This window comes from Eulemur rufifrons, chromosome 15, assembly GCF_041146395.1.
Source record: "Eulemur rufifrons isolate Redbay chromosome 15, OSU_ERuf_1, whole genome shotgun sequence".
In the NCBI taxonomy this organism is placed as follows: domain Eukaryota; kingdom Metazoa; phylum Chordata; class Mammalia; order Primates; family Lemuridae; genus Eulemur; species Eulemur rufifrons.
In genome coordinates this window covers 1,163,019-1,174,716 of record NC_090997.1, presented here as the reverse complement: position 1 = coordinate 1,174,716, position 11,698 = coordinate 1,163,019, and the positions used below count along the sequence as shown (strand labels likewise).

Genomic DNA, 11,698 nt, shown 5'->3' with positions numbered 1-11,698 from the left:
AGTGGCACTTAAATGAGTCACAGAGGGAAAGGACCAGGAAGCCAACAGGGAGGAAGGCAGGGATGTCAGCGCAGGGAAGCCACCTGCTCTGCCTCTTGTGCCCTTGGCCACCGCCCATCAGCTGAGTGGGTCCAAACTCCAGGGCATCTCAAATCACCTGGCGTTTCCCAGTGGCAGCCAAGTAAGCTGGTTGTGCCCTCCTGGCTCCTTCTGTCCCTGCGGCGGGGAGCAGAGGGCACCGTGTGGTCAAGGGGAGGTGGGATTTGCGGGAATCCCTTGAGCACAGTGGGGGAGGAGAGGCTTCCTGTCAGGTTGGGCAGGTGGAGCCATAAACTTCCGGCTTTGAGCTGCGCCCGGAGCAACCGAGTCCAGGCTGGGGTGGAGGGTTGACTCCAGACTCTGGCCTGGGGGATGCTGTTGAGCCACTGCAGGTCTCCATGTGACGACTGCACCCTCGGTCCCCTCCTCTGCCCGCGCTGGCCTTTCCTGTGCTCCTAGATCCCCCAGCCGGCACCACAGTCCCCACTGGGGTTTCGGTAACAAGTGACTTTAATTTTATTTTTTTACCGTAGGTGGGAGAAGGCAAGAAACCATAATGCAAATGATTTATGTTGATAAATGTTAGAAAACAATTAGTCAAAAAGATAAACAGTGTCAGCCACCTTTATCCAGGGCTCAGTGTTTTCCTATTGCCGCGTCCAGAGCTAGTGACAACCCTCTGGGCAGGGGTCGTTGCCTTCATGTCAATGTAAGGAAATGTAATGTGCAAGGTCACAGCGCCAGAAAGCCTCAGGACTGGGGACGATGGCAGGCTCCTGGCTTCAAGCCCTGCACCCTCCCGCACGCCACGCCAGGACCTCGACCCAGCAGCCGCGACTCCTCATCCGCTGGCCTGCACCTGGGGACAGACTGGGTCAGCCCGTCCTCCCCTGAGTGCCCAGCCAGGCCCTGGTGTTGCCCCCTTTTCACTGCAGCCGCTCTGTGTGTCACCTCCCTCCCCACCCTGCCCTCCCCGCCCTGCTGCACTGCCCCATATAGGAGCCACCAGCCACCTGCGGTCACTGAGCTCTGACGTGTGGCCAGGGTGACCGAGGTGTGCTGCACGTGTGAAATACACACCACATTTCAAAGACTGTGCGTAAATAAAAAGAGATGTAAAATATTAGTAACTTTTTATACAGATCACATGTAGAAAGGATAATATTTGGGAAGCACAGGGCTAAATAAAAGACGTCATTAAATTAATTTCACCTGTTTCTCCTCTCTCTATATGGCTGCGAGGCAATTTTAAGCTGCGTGTGCGGCTCACACTGCGTTTCTGCTGGACAGCACTGCTGGGGCCACACAGGCCTGGCTGCAGGTCGTGGTCACCGGCCTTCCTGCTTGTTCCTGCAGCAAGCCAGGTCAGCTGGCCGGGCCGCAGCTTTCTCCGCTGTGCAGTGGGGATCCCAACAGCACCGGGCTGTAGAGCAGACAGGAGGAACACATCACATAGACGTTTGGATGGTCTGTGTCAGCGTGAGGCGCATGATCATCACAAACAGACGCTGGCTGTTACCTAGTGTGCTTTCTCCCCCACGCAGGGAAAATTCCAGCCCCTTTCGAAGCTGTGGCGGGACAGGTGGGCCATCACCATTGCAGGTGGTGGTGCCGTGTGTACCAGGGCGCAAGGACTTTATCTGCGTCCCCACACTCTGCTGCCCACCACGGGCAAGCCCTGGGCTGGCTGATATCTCCAGTCTCCCTGGAGACAGCTGGCCATGTTGCAGGGAGGCTGGGTGGCATCTCCACTCTGTGACCCCGTCTCCCTCCTGTCCCCAAAAGAACATCTCTTTCAACAGGGGGCGGTGGAGCTATCGCCACTTCCCTTCCGCCGTGTCTCTGGATGGACAGGAAGGAACGGCGAGTCCCAGGTGACAGTCACCAGTCCTGGGAGTGAGGAGGCCACCTCGGGAGTGCTGTGAGACCCGTTCCTGCCCCTCCTCCTGTTCTCCATGTCTGGTGTTGTGGGACGGCAGAGCCCCGGCCGCCAGAGGTGCCAGAGGCTCCTTGTCTGTGCGCGATGTGGGTGCCGGTGAGTGTTTAACACGCGCCCGCGTCTGGCCGTGAGCACGTGTGGCGTGTGGCGTGTGGCGTGTGGCGTGTGTCCGCACCGCTTTCCCAGCCCTTCCTCTTCCACCGCGCCGAGAGGGCGACCTTGAGGGGGCCGTAGGCCCAGCGGCAGCATCATGGCCTCGGCCGCCTCTGTGACCAGCCTGGCAGACGAGGTCAGCTGCCCCACCTGACAAGGCACCCTGGGGGAGCCGGTCACCGTCGCCTGTGGCCACAACTTCTGCCACAGCTGCCTCACCCGCCACTGCGAGATCCCAGGCTCAGACCCCGAGAAGTCCCCCACCTGCCCTCTCTGCAAGGGCCCCTTCCGCCCCGGCAGCTGCCGGCCCAACGGGCAGCCGGCCAGCGTGGTGGAGAACATCCAGCGCCTCCGGCCGGTGTCCCTGCTGGGCTCGGAGGAGGAGGACGTCTGCCAGGAGCACGGGGAGAAGATCTACTTCTCCTGCGCGGACGACGACGAGGCACAGCTGAGCGTGGTGTGCCGGGAGGCCGGGCGCACAGGGCGCACAGGGCGCACAGGGCGCACACCCGGCGCTTCCTGGAGGACGCGGCTCCCTACAGGGTAGGAGAGGGGACGGGACCCAGGGCAGGACTGGACAGAGAGGAGCAGCGCTGAGCTGCGGATTATTCAGGCCACCCTGAGGCCCGTTCTTTCTCCTTACTGATAGGATTACCCAGGCACTAGCCTCGGGCACGGGACATCATGTGCTTATGTTTTATGTTTGTAGTGTGTTCTGTGATGGACAAAGGGTAATAGGAGTTCAACAAATACTTGTTGAATGAATGAGTGACCGAAACATTAGTGTGTGTGTCTGTGAGATAGGTCAGTGCGTCTGAGGTTTGCATCTGAGGGACTGATTACACAGTGTGTGTGTGCGTGCGCGCGTGTGCTTGCAGGGGTCCCCAGCCTACGGTGAGCTGTGTAATTTTTTCATTATATAATACAATGTGACAATAATAGAAATAAAGTGCACAATAAATGTAGTGCGCTTGAATCATCCCGAAACCATTCCCCTTCTCCCAGGTCCATGGAAAAATTGTCTTCCACGAAACGGTCCCAGGTGCCAAAAAGGTTGAGGACCGCTGTTAATGTTTGCATGTTTACAGTGAGGGGGAGTCTGAGTGTGTATGTATCTGAGTGTGTTACGTGCAACTGCTGGAGAGTTCATGTCTGTGAATAAATTAGTGTTTACATACATGCAGGTTGGGTAAATATTAGTACATGTGGCATGCCATTTGATCTATTTATTTATTGAATGAGTACATGCTGGTTCTAGTTGTTTATGTATCGTGTTTTCGTACAAGTGGGCATCTGAGTCTGTGGATGTCTTAGTTCATTAGCATTTGATGTTGAGAGTTCTATATGTAATTTTGAAAATACCCGTATGGACATTTATGTGTGTTACCTGCTCCTCACCCTATTCTAGAGAAAACAAATTTTAAACAATTCATCGATTAATTTTGCCTTATCCAGGTTTCGTGTCCTCTCTGGAATTGCACACAGATTATTGATTCTAGTAAAAAGGGAGGTCGTTATTTCACATGTTCCCTTTGGGATGTGTCGGGAGCTTGGAGGAATCCCAGTGAAGGGCACAGCAAGCTCAGGACAGATCCCAGATATTGCCTAACAAGCAAAAGGAAGTAGGGTGTTAACCTGACGAAAGGCTCAAGTGGAAAAACAAAGTCACAGCTGTAATGTCACATGACAAAGGCGAGAAACCCTGATCAAAATTCTTGGAGCGCAAAGCAAGGGACCGAGACCTGAAGAGAGCGAGCTGTCAGGGAGGCGCAGGCTCGGGCCTTGTCAGCCAGGGAGACTCTGCTTTCCTGGGGCCATTTCACCCTGGAGGTGGGGGGCTGGGTGAGGTGACACCCTTGAACCAATCGTGTTTTCCCTCTGAGGTGTTTTATATTCCTTCTCCCCAGGAACAAACAGAAAAATGTCTCCAGTGCCCAAGAAAAGAGAGAGAGGAGATTCAAGAAATCCAGTCCAGGGAAAAGAAGAGAATCCAAGTCCTGCTGGGGGGTCCTCACCACTACCCCAGGACCCGCCCCTTCCCCAGGGTCTGGTGTGTTCCTGAAACCGAGGCAACACAGCACACAGGGCTTTGATGTCATTCTGAGTTTGAGTCCTGACTCTGACGCCAACTATATGAACTCAAGCTACTCTCCAACTTCAGTTTACTTATCTGTAAAACGGAGATTAAACAAGGTCACAACCACATTGAATTGCGGTAAGGATTAAACGAGGCTGTGCCTGTACAGTAGCTCAGGGCTGTGCATCGAGTGGGCACTTCACTAAGGAGAGCAGCTGGGGTGTCCCCGCCACCTCCCCTCCCCTCGTCCCAGCCCTGCCCCTTTGAGCTGCAGCAGAGCCACAGTGCTGGGAACCGGCTCCAGGAACGGGCGCTCGGGGGGCAAGGAAACCGCCCACAGCTCCAAACTGCCTGGGGACGGAGGCAGTGTGTGTGGAGGGGTGTTCCGGTTCCACCACCAAGGCTTGGAGGATGTGGACCTGGATCATGAAGGAGATGGGGGTGACGTAGGGAAAAGAAGAAAAGCGAAGAGGAGGAGGAGGAACATGCAAACCTCCTCCCCGCCTCTCCTCCTGCCCCCAGACTCAGGTGTCCAGTAAGGGACAACAGTTGATTTCTGAGTTTGCACGTCTGACCCAGTTCCTGGAGGAGCAGCAGAGCATCCTCTTGGCGCAGCTGGGGAGCCTGGATGGGGACATCTTGAAGCAACAGGATGAGTTTGATTCCCTGGTCGCTGGGGAGACCTGCAGGTTTAGTGCTCTGGTGGAAGAGTTGGAGGAGAAGAAGCAGAGGCCGGCAGGGCAGCTCCTGACCGTGAGGCCTGACCCCATCTCGCCTGTGGGCCCCCGTGACTCCTGTGTCCCCGCCTTGCCTGTGCCCCCCTGACTGCTGCGTTCCCTGCCTTGCCTGTGCTCCCCCTGCCCCGTGACTGCTGCGTCCCCACCTTGTCTAAGCCGTGTGTCCTTCCCTCACACACCGCTGCCATCCCCGATGGGAGACGGCCTCAGTTCCGGCCGACGCCTCCTCAAGAGTGCCCTGGTCACTTTGCTCTCTGTCTCCACCCACCACCTGTCCAGTAGGGAGGACACTTTCCTTAACTGTCCCACAGCCTTTGTGAGGGTACAACAGGAAAATGGAGTTTGAAGTAGCATTTTGAAAAGTACCAAGTACTTTGCAAACAAATGTCAGATGCTATTTCCAACTGCAAACATTCTCCCATCCAAGTACTAACCAGCCCGACCCTGCTTAGCTGCTGAGATCAGACGAGACCGGGCGTGTTCAGGGTGGTGTGGCCGTAGACCAAACCCTTCCCTATAAACTAAATGTTCCCATCCACCAGTCCCAAAGTTTGTCCTGGTCTATTTCACTTCCTTGGGCTGGAGGAGAGATGTTGGGGTCTCAACAAGGCATCAGAAGGCAGCACGATCTAGGGGGACGCCCTCAGGGACGAGAAACAAGAGACCCTGGTATGGGCCTTAGTTTGCCTGACAGGGCCCTTCACCATCTGGGTCTGTAACACAGTCTCTGCGTCTGCTCCCCAGCCTAGCAGGCCCTAGCGCTCTGGGACTCCATGGATCTGGTGTCCTCTTTCTGTCCAGGGCGAGGAGTGTGGTATTTTGTTGTTTCTAGTCATAAGAAAAGTGGGGGGAGAACCTGGAAACTGAACCCCTTCTCTCTCCCCCCAGGGCATCAGCAGCACTCTGACAGGGTAAGCCACGTCGTTTCTCTCTTCTCTCTTCTCACATGAATACGCATTCATGGGCCACGCCTGGTCATTGCCATGTAAGCAGACGACAGTCGCACGTTAAGGACGTGAATTCACACGTGCACACGTGCAGACGCGTCTCATGGACTCCCCCGCGTGGCGTTGCGGGGAGCGGGCGGGGGTCCAGCTGGAGAAATTCTGTCTGCGGGAACCGGCGCCTCCGCGCTCTGGCAGAGGAAGGGGACCGGCTGCGTGTGGCGGCACCGCCAGAAGGATAATTCCCAGCCCCGCCATCTCTGTGCCTTCAGATGTGAAAGCAGAAAGTGGCGGGAACCAGCGGCCGTGTCCGCGGAGCTGGGCCGGAGGATCCGGGACTTGGGGCCGCAGGCGACCCCGTGGGGGAGAGAGGCCCCCCCACCCCGGCCTCCGCAGGCGGGTGTGCACGGAGCCTGCACGGTCCCCTGCCGGGTGCTTTCCTGGGGCAAAGCAGCCTGCTGGTGCCTTGATTTCCTCATTTGCAGAGTTTTATAAAATCTGCCTATCAGGATATTGTGACAGTGAAGAGAGATAATAAAGGTGAAGATTTCTGGAAAAAGAATTTGAACTGATTTGAAAAATAATTAAATCTGATCAGATGGCGCTAAGCAACATAAAAGATACTGATTAACAACATGTGTCATTCTCAATGGGTTAAAACGCCCCCGGTGGCATCTGTAATGTGTGATAAGTTTTGATGATGAGCGTTGTCAGTTAATAGCCAAGGACGTATGTACCAGTGTCCTGTGACAGTGACTCCTCCCTCCCTCCTTCACTGTCCTTCTGCCTGTCCAGCTCTCGGAGCTGCTCTGCCCCCAGGGACTGTGCCCTCCTCCCTCCTCTGGGACAGCGGATGGTGGCAGGGGAGGGACGGGAGAGTCGGGAATGGAAGGTGACCGTCTGCCAACACCCCCTACTGCCACCTGCTTCTAAATGCCCCACCCGCGACAGTGTTACCCGGGCACTTTCCCCGTAAGTCCACTTCCTGTAAGTCTTCTCAGGGGCCTGGCAGTGAAGGACATTTTGCTTAATCAAAGGCTCACCTTTGACTGTCCCTACAATTCTTTCCAAGCAGAGCAAGAAATAAGTGAACCTATTTATCTCTTCACTAAGCAGATGTTCCCTGAGCATTTACTGTCCTGGGTTCTGTGGATACAGGGCAGAGCGAGGCAGTCGTGGGCCCTGCGGGCTCAGGGCTCGGGCAGCCTCAGCACCCAGGACTCGTCAGAAATGCGGGTTCCAGCCCCGCCCCGGAGCACCTGACTCTGAGACAGGTGTGTTGTAGCAAGCGCGCTGGGTGGGGCTGAGGCAAACTCACGGTCAGAACCACTGGTCTAGAGGGTTCTGGCTCCCACGCTTCTCTGTGTTCCTCCCTCCTCTGTCCTCAGCACTAAGTGTCCTGTGGTTTTGTGAGACTAATGAAATCTCTTCCTGCATTGTTTCCTTTTTGCAGAAAAACTCTGCTCTGAGCTGGACTATGAGCCAGGTAAGCAGCCTGCGTCAGGATGGCAGAGCTTAAGAGTCTCTGAGAGGAAAGCAATTTTGTGTCACAACAGTCATATGTGCACACACGCATGCATGTGTATACACATCATGCGTGTATACATATATGTGTGTGTGTCAGACATACGTGTGTGTGTGTCTGTCACCTCCTTTGCAAGGCTCTCAGGAGAACCGTGACGAAGGCACAGGCACACGCACGGCACGTGCGGTATGAAGCTCACATCCTCATCTGCGCGCACCGGGTGGACAGAAAGATCAAATCAGGACAGGATAAGGTCCACCGAGGAGGCTTTCTGGATAAGGGCACTTTGATCTGGGTTTAGAATCGTGTCCTTAGAACCGCCAGGAACGCCTGCCTCCTCTGAGACCTCATTTCACAGATGACAGAAGGGGTGGCCTGGGGGCGGGAAAGGAAGGAGCAGAATGGACCCTTGAGGCCGTTGTCCCCAGTGACTCAGCCAAAGACCCCAGGAGTCATGGAGGTGTTGGAGGGGGCTCACTAACCCATTGCTGTTTCTGAATTTATGAGACTTTCTCAATTTATGAATACTAAAAGTCATAATATGCAGCGGTCTGCAAAAGTTTTTGGTGCTAAAAAGTGGTCCTCAGACTCTGAAGGTGTTAGAGCTACTAAGGCAGAGTGAACAGTCTGTGAGGGAGCCGGAGGGACCAGAAATTGGTACAGGAAGCGTCTGGGCCTCCTGAGACAGAGAGGGGAGGGGCGGGCGTGGTGCGGCAGCAGGAGGGGGTCGGGCGGGCACAGCCTTGGGAGCCAGCCAGTTTGCGGTGAGACGACAGCTTCCCCAGGACGGCACAGAGCCCGCTGGGAACCGCCCGGCAGCGGGTGGAGAAGCAGATTCTGAGGGGCCGTGTTTCCAGCCGGTTCCCAGGTGCTGCCCTGGCGCCGGTCACCGCAGGGGCTGCACCCTTGTCGGTATTGACAGTGATGGTGCCGGCAGGCGGGTGCCCGGGGGGTGGTTTTAGGCCTTCCCTGAAGGTGATAGTGTGTCTGCTGACGTCTGTCCCTGTGGTTACCCCCACAGCTCACGTCTCTCTAGACCCCCGGACTTCCCACCCCAAGCTCCTCTTGTCTGAGGACCACCAGCGTGCCCAGTTTTCCTGCAAGTGGCAGAACTCGCCAGGCAGCCCCCAGCGTTTTGACTGGGCCACCTGTGTCCTGGCGCACGATGGCTTCTGGGGGAGGGGGGACACACGTGGGTGGTGCGTGTTGACCTGGCCCGTGGGGACAGCTGCACCTCGGGGGTGGCCAGCGAGGACTCGCGACGGAAGGGCTTGCTGTGGCTGTGGCCAGAGGAGGGCGTGTGGGCGGTGAGGCTGGCCTGGGGCTTTGTCGTGGCTCTGGGCTCCTTCCCTGTAAGGCTGGCGCTGGCGGAACCGCCCCGGCAGGTGCAGGTGTCTCTCCACTGGGCTGGGTGGGCTGGGTGACCTTCACCAGTGCTGTCACCCACGAGCCCATCTGCACCGTCACTGCCGCCTTCACTCGGAAGGTCTTTCCTTTCTTTGGGCTCTGGGGCCGGAGGTCCAGTTTCTCCCTCGGCTCCTGAGAGGGCGCAGTCGCCCCCCTCTAAGTCCAGGGCGCAAATCAGGCACCATGTGGACTTGGTCCCTGGCTGGGTCACTGGGAGAGCTGGAGTGGAAATGACTGCTCTAGACGACGGGAGGGACAGGGCGGTGAGGGTCGAGGGGGTGGACCCTCGATCTGCTGATCCAGCCCCTTCCCCAGTGCCCAGTGGATGGCCGGTACCTGGGGACTCGGCTGTCCTCCTCCCCGTCCCCACCAGGCACAAAAGGAGCTGGGCACAGGAGAGAGCGCTGGATTTGGAGCTGGGAGACCTGGGTTCTAGAATCAGCCTTGTAACTAAGCAGTTGTATGATTCACCTTCTCTTCATCTCATTTTCTCCCAAAAATATTGGGTTCATTTACTCACATCCTCAGGAAACATTATTGTGTGCTAACTGTGAGCCAAGCAGCCTGGTAGCCACTGGCCATGTGAAAAAAAAAAAAGAAAAGAGCTTGTCCTGTATTTGAAGGCACTCCTGGGAACAGATGAGACATGAGGAGGACCTTACGGCACAGCTGGTGGCTGCCGTGATGGGGTCTGACCCCGGCACTGTGGGGCTCAGAGGAGGGGGCGCAGTCCCACCTGGAGCCAGGGTTGAGTCGGTGATGGCTTTCTGGAGTGGACAGGTCCAAAGGACACATGGTGAATGAGGGAAGGAGGGAAAGAGCATCTTAGGAAGAGGCGACAGCAGAGAGCTGGCTGGGTGACCTGTGACCGTGGGACCCTGGGCCATCGTTATTGTTCTTACAGCAGATGTTGCCGTCCCCGCTGGCTCCACTCACTGCCTCCTCATCCTGCTGCTGAGACGAAGGTGTGGGGCCTGGGAGCTGGGGACAGGGGCGGCATGGCCATAAACCACAACCAAGGACCACCCCCCCTGCAGAAAGGTGTCTTCCTGATCACTTGATTGACATCTGCACCCTTGTGCTGCGTAAAAATATCCCGGGAGGAGGCTGGGGGATACGTGGAGTGACCTGTGACCTTTAGCCTAAAGAGCTGAGGCTGCTCTAGGGCTGGACAGAAATGTGACATGTGAGAGGCGGGGTGGAAGAAGGGGAAGATTGGGGATTTGGCGTGGGCAGCCCTGTGAGGGACAGGAGGACAGGTGGCGCTGGGGAGGCTGTGGGCAGACCTGGTGTGAAGACCCTGGCTACCCGCGAACCAGAAGTCCCCTGCCGGCGCTCGTTCTGGTCTGTGCACTCACGCACGGCTGCCTAGGATTTGGGAAACATTGTCAGTCGTCCCGGTAGGATTGTAAATACTATGCATGACAAAAGTATTGTGTTGGCTGGTAGTGGTGCCTCACGCCTGTAATCCTGGCACTCTGGGAGGCTGAGGCGGGAGATCACTTGAGCGCAGGAGTTCGAGACCAGCCTGAGCAAGAGTGAGACCCCGTCTCTACTAAAAATAGAAACATTAGCTGGGGGCCATGGCGTGCGCCTGTAGTCCCAGCTACTCGGAAAGCTGAGGCAGGAGGATCGCTTGAGCCCAGGAGTTTGAGGTTGCCGTGAGCTATTATGATCCCACGGCACTCTACCAGACCAACAGAGCAAGACTCTGTCTCAAAACAAGAAAAAAAAAAAAAAAAAAAGTATTAACTGCACCAAGAGACCATATTTTATTTTCTAGCTCTTGCTGTGTTTTATTCTGCTTAATCATGCCCTTCCCCCGCAGTATCTCTAACAGTAGCTGTTTGCTCTGCTCAGACATAAACTGCAAAGTTCCGTCACCTCCCTGCTGCTCCCTGAGAGGAGGGCACCAGCCGGTCCAGCCTCAAAGGGAGAGGGCGCGGCGTGGGCAGGCAGGCGCAGGCTGGAGTCGCCCGAGTTCTGTCGTCCACCCTCAGCACAGCGGTGGGAAGAGACGTGGCCGTCAGGAGCCGGGGACTGGGGGGGGTTGTGCCACTTTCCCTGGGGTCTTCAGGATTTCACATAAAATGTTGTGTATTCCAAAAAATAAAACAGGCACACACAAGTGCCTATATCATGAAACATACCCAAAGCTCTAAAACCTGAGATTCCACTAAGAAGTGGATTCTGTTTTTCTCTCTGTATTAGTTTTAGCTGGGTCTTTGCAAATGACTGTGAGGCCGTACAGTATGTGTGTGTGGAGATCCGGGCCTGCTGCTGGGGGGAGGGTTACACACCTTATGTCACCGAACCTTGGTGACTCTGTGAGGTAGACACTATCTTTTTTTAATAGTTGCGGTCTCACCGTATAGCCTGGGCTGGGCACAGGCCCCTGGGCTCAGGCAGTCCTCCTGCCCCAGCCTGCCAAGTAGCCGGGACTGCAGGCTGGAGCCACCATACCCAGCTGGATCCTGTGATTATCCCCCTTTGAAAGTTGAGAGAGCTGAGGCCTGTTGGGTTGTGATTAGTTGCTCAGCCAGGATCACACAGCCAGGATTGTAATCCATGTCTGACCCCAGAGCTCTTCTTTTTATTGTTTGTGGAGGCAGGGTCTCGCTATGTTGCCCAGGCTGGTCTTGAACTCCTGGCCTCAAGCAATCCTCCCACTTCAGCCTCTCAAAGTGCTGGGATTATAGGCGTGAGCCACCATACCTGGCCTCAAGAGTTCTTAACCATCACACCGCACTGCCTCATTCAGAAATAGACGCCCGGGCGGGTCCTGGTGAATGGTTTAATACCGGCTGCCCTTCCCACGAGCGACTGGGATTCAGAAAGGCAATTTGCATTGCTTCCACCGAGACATAAAACTGCTGG

At 56.1% G+C, this 11,698-nt stretch overlaps 1 pseudogene; it reads left to right on the top strand.

The window, feature by feature from the left end:
- The first annotated feature begins 2,228 nt into the window (after positions 1-2,228).
- On the top strand, positions 2,229-8,957 carry LOC138395529 (tripartite motif-containing protein 10-like; annotated as a pseudogene).
- The last annotated feature ends 2,741 nt before the right edge of the window (positions 8,958-11,698 follow it).